Here is a 5,030-nt window from a genome sequence, read left to right on the forward strand (position 1 = left end):
AGGCCATTGGGGGGGGGGGGGAGGGGCCTGGAGAAAAAGGGGGGGGGGGAGGGGAGAGCTGAGAGTGGGGGGAGGGGCGGCCCCAAAAATCCCCCAAAAATCCCAAAATTCGCAAAAAAAAAAACCCAAAAAAATCAAAAAAAACCCGAAAGACCCCAAGATTCCCAAAAAAAAACCCCAAAAAATCCGAAAATCCCCAAAATTGCCCAAAAAAACCCCCAAAAAACCCCAAAATTCCCAAAAAGACCCCAAAATTCCCCCCAAAAAATCCCCAAAACCCCAAAAAACCCCAAAATTCCCCCCCAAAAAACCCCAAAAAATCTGAAAAATCCCCAAAAAAAACAAAATTCCCCAAAAAAAAACCCCAAAAAATCTCAAAAATCCCGAAAAACCCCAAAATTCCCAAAAAAAAACCAAAACTCCCCCCCCAAAAAACCCCAAAATCCGAAAAACCCCCCAAAAATCCGAAAAAAAAACCAAAAAAAACCAAAATCGCCCCAAACTCCCCTCAGGATCCCCCAGAAAACCCCAAAAAAAAAACCAAAAAAAAACCCCAAGAACCCCAAAATCCCCTCAGGACCCCCCCAAATCCCAAAAAAAACCCAAAAAGCACCAAAATTCCCTCAGGAAACCCCCCCCTAAAAAACCTCAAATTCCCAAAAAAATTCTCCCAAATCCCTCAAAATCCCCCCAAAATTCCCCAAAGTTCCCCAAAATCACCCAAAAGACCCCAAAAATCCCCTCAGGACCCCCCAAAAAAACCCCAAAAGCCCCAAATTCCCCCCAAATCCCCAAAAACCTCCCAAAATCCCCCAAAATCTTTTCAGGACCCCCCTTAAAATCCCCCCCCAAAAAACCCCAAAAATCCAAAATCCCCCCCTGGGCCCCACAAAAAAACCCCAAATCCCCCAAATTCCGCCCAATAAACCCCTCAAAATCTCCAAAACACCCAAAAATCCCCCAAAAAATCCCCCCAAAAATCCAAAATTCCCTCTGGACCCCCACAAAAAAAACCCAAATCCCCCAAATTCCCCCCAAATTCCCCAAAAATCCCCCCCAAAAAACCCCTAAAAAACCCCAAAAACCCAAAATTCCCCTCAGAACCCCCCCAAAAAAAACCAAAAACTCCCAAATCCCCTCAGGACCCCAAAAAAATCCCCAAAATTTCCCCAAATTTCCCCCAAATTTCCCGCCCCCAATTCCCCCTCCTTCCCCTCCCCCACCCCCCCCAAACCCCTCCAGGAGCCTCCGAGCGCCCCCAAAACTCCCCAAAATCCCCCCAAAATTCCCCCCCCAAATCCCCCCAAATCCCCCCAATCCTCAAAATTCCCCAAAATTCCCCAAAAATCCCCAAATTTCCCCAAATTCCCCCAAATTTCCCCCCTCCCGGAACCTCCGCTCCGAGCGCCTCCCACGTGACCGTTGGGCCTCTCACGTGACCGCCCCCCGCCCACGTGACCGCGCGGCCACGTGACCTTTCCCCCCCCGGGCCCCGCTTTCTCTGCGCTGATTGGGCGGAAGCGCCTGGGCCCCGCCCCCTCGGCGCGGTTCTCGCTTCCCATTGGTTCACACGCGGCTGCCCCCCGCGTTCTCTGCGCTGATTGGTTGAGGGGCGGGGTTTGGGAAGGGGGCGGGGCTTGGGAGAGGCTCCGCCCTCGGCGCGGGTGCGGCGCTCCCAGTTTGGACCAGTTCGGACCAGTTTGGACCAGTTTGGGGCCAGTTCGGGCCTTTTCGGGCCTGTTCGGACCAGTTCGGACCAGTTTGGGACCCAGTTTGGGGCCAGTTCGGGCCTTTTCACACCAGTTCGGTCCGGTTTGGGGCCAGTTTGGGGCCAGTTCGGGCCAGTTTGGGACCAGTTTGGGACCAGTTCAGACCAATTTGGGACCAGTTTCGGACCAGTACGGACCAGTTCGGGCCTTCTCGGGCCTGTTCGGACCAGTTCGGACCAGTTTGGACCCGTTCGGTCCGGTTTGGGGCCAGTTTGGGCCTTTTCGGACCAGTATGGTCCAGTTTGGGACCAGTTTGGGACCAATTTAGGACCAGTTTGGGCCAGTTGGGGACCAGTAGGGGACCAGTACGGGACCAGTTTGGGACCAGTTCGGACCAGTACAGACCAGTTCGGGCCCTTCTCGGGCCTGTTTGCACCAGTTCGGACCAGTTTGGGACCAGTTTGGGACCAGTTCGGGATGAGCTGGGACCAGTTCAGATCAGTTTGGGCCTTTTCGGACCAGTATGGTCCAGTTTGCGACCAGTTCAGACCAGTTTGGGACCAGTTCGGACCAGTACGGACCAGTTCGGGCCTTCACGGGCCTGTTCGGACCAGTTCGGACCAGTTTGGACCCGTTCGGTCCGGTTTGGGGCCAGTTTGGGCCTTTTCGGACCAGTTTGGGACCAGTTTTGGGACCAGTTTGGGACCAATTTAGGACCAGTTTGGGCCAGTTGGGACCAGTTGGGACCAGTACGGACCAGTTTGGGACCAGTTCGGACCAGTACAGACCAGTTCGGGCCTTCTCGGGCCTGTTTGCACCAGTTCGGACCAGTTTGGGACCAGTTCGGGATGAGCTGGGACCAGTTCAGATCAGTTTGGGCCTTTTCGGACCAGTATGGTCCAGTTTGCGACCAGTTCACACCAGTTTGGGACCAGTTCGGGCTATTTGGGACCAGTGTGGGACCGGTATGGTCCGGTTTGGGGCCAGTTCAGACCAGTTTGGGACCAGTTCGGACCAGTTTGGGACCAGTTCGGACCAGTTTGGGACCAGTTCGGGCCTTCTCGGGCCTGTTCGGACCAGTTCGGACCAGTTTGCAACCAGTTCAGACCAGTTTGGGACCAGTTCGGGCTATATGGGACCAGTGCGGACCAGTATGGTCCAGTTTGGGGGCCAGTTCGGACCAGTAATGGACCAGTTTGGGACCAGTTCGGACCAGTTTGGGACCAGTTCGGACCAGTTTGGGACCAGTTCGGGGCCTTCTCGGGCCTGTTCGGGACCAGTTCGGACCAGTTTGGGACCAGTTCGGTCCGGTTTGGGGCCAGTTCAGACCAGTTTCGGGACCAGTACAGACCAGTTTGGGACCAGTTTGGGACCAGTTCAGATCAGTTTGGGCCTTTTCGGGCCAGTATGGACCAGTTTGGGGCCAGTTCAGACCAGTTTGGGACCAGTTTGGGCGTTTTCAGTCCAGTTTGGGAGCACTGGGAGCACTGGGAGCACTGGGAGCACTGGGAGCCCCAGTTTGGGAACACTGGGAGCACTGGGAGCACTGGGAGCCCCAGTCTGGCTGTACTGGGAGCACTGGGAGCACTGGGAGCCCCAGTCTGGCTGTACTGGGAGCACTGGGAGCACTGGGAGCCCCAGTTTGGCCATACTGGGAGCACTGGGAGCCCCAGTCCGGCCATACTGGGAGCACTGGGAGCACTGGGAGCACTGAGAGCCCCAGTTTGGCCATACTGGGAGCACTGGGAGCACTGGGAGCCCCAGTCCGGCCATACTGGGAGCACTGGGAGCACTGGGAGACCCAGTCCGGCCATACTGGGAGCACTGGGAGCACTGGGAGCCCCAGTTTGGGAGCACTGGGAGTACTGGGAGCCCCAGTCCGGCCATACTGGGAGCACTGGGAGCGCTGGGGAGCCCCAGTCCGGCCATACTGGGAGCACTGGGAGCACTGGGAGCCCCAGTTTGGGAGCACTGGGAGCACTGGGAGCACTGGGAGCCCCAGTCCGGCCATACTGGGAGCACTGGGAGCACTGGGAGCCCCAGTCTGGCCACTACTGGGAGCACTGGGGAGCCCGGCAGGGTCCAGTTGGCCCAGTACTGGGAGCACTGGGAGCACTGGGAGCCCCAGTCTGGCCATACTGGGAGCACTGGGGAGCACTGGGAGCCCCAGTTTGGCCATACTGGGAGCACTGGGAGCACTGGGAGCCCCAGTTTGGGAGCACTGGGAGCACTGGGAGCCCCCAGTCTGGCCGTACTGGGAGCACTGGGAGCACTGGGAGCCCCAGTCTGGCCATACTGGGAGCACTGGGAGCACTGGGAGCCCCAGTTTGGGAGCACTGGGAGTACTGGGAGCACTGGGAGCCCCCAGTCCGGCCATACTGGGAGCACTGGGAGCACTGGGAGCCCCAGTCCGGCCATACTGGGAGCACTGGGAGCACTGGGAGCACTGGGAGCACTGGGAGCCCCAGTCTGGCCATACTGGGAGCACTGGGAGCCCCAGTTTGGGGGCACTGGGAGCACTGGGAGCCCCAGTTTGGCCATACTGGGAGCACTGGGAGCACTGGGAGCCCCAGTTTGGCCATACTGGGAGCACTGGGAGCACTGGGAGCCCCAGTTTGGGGGCACTGGGAGCACTGGGAGCACTGGGAGCCCCAGTCTGGCCATACTGGGAGCACTGGGAGCACTGGGAGCCCCAGTTTGGGGGCACTGGGAGCACTGGGAGCACTGGGAGCCCCAGTCCGGCCATACTGGGAGCACTGGGAGCACTGGGAGCCCCAGTTTGGCCATACTGGGAGCACTGGGAGCACTGGGAGCCCCAGTCCGGCCATACTGGGAGCACTGGGAGCCCCAGTTTGGGAGCACTGGGAGCACTGGGAGCACTGGGAGCACTGGGAGCCCCAGTCCGGCCATACTGGGAGCACTGGGAGTACTGGGAGCACTGGGAGCCCCAGTCTGGCCATACTGGGAGCACTGGGAGCCCCAGTCCCGGCCATACTGGGAGCACTGGGAGCACTGGGAGCCCCAGTTTGGCCGTACTGGGAGCACTGGGAGCACTGGGAGCCCCAGTTTGGCCGTACTGGGAGCACTGGGAGCACTGGGAGCCCCAGTCTGGCCATACTGGGAGCACTGGGAGCACTGGGAGCCCCCAGTTTGGGGGCACTGGGAGCACTGGGAGCACTGGGAGCCCCAGTTTGGCCATACTGGGAGCACTGGGAGCACTGGGAGCCCCAGTTTGGGGGCACTGGGAGCACTGGGAGCCCCAGTCCGGCCATACTGGGAGCACTGGGAGCCCCAGTTTGGGGGCACTGGGAGCACTGGGAG

The sequence above is a fragment of the Aphelocoma coerulescens genome, unplaced genomic scaffold, assembly GCF_041296385.1.
Source record: "Aphelocoma coerulescens isolate FSJ_1873_10779 unplaced genomic scaffold, UR_Acoe_1.0 HiC_scaffold_551, whole genome shotgun sequence".
Lineage (NCBI taxonomy): Eukaryota > Metazoa > Chordata > Aves > Passeriformes > Corvidae > Aphelocoma > Aphelocoma coerulescens.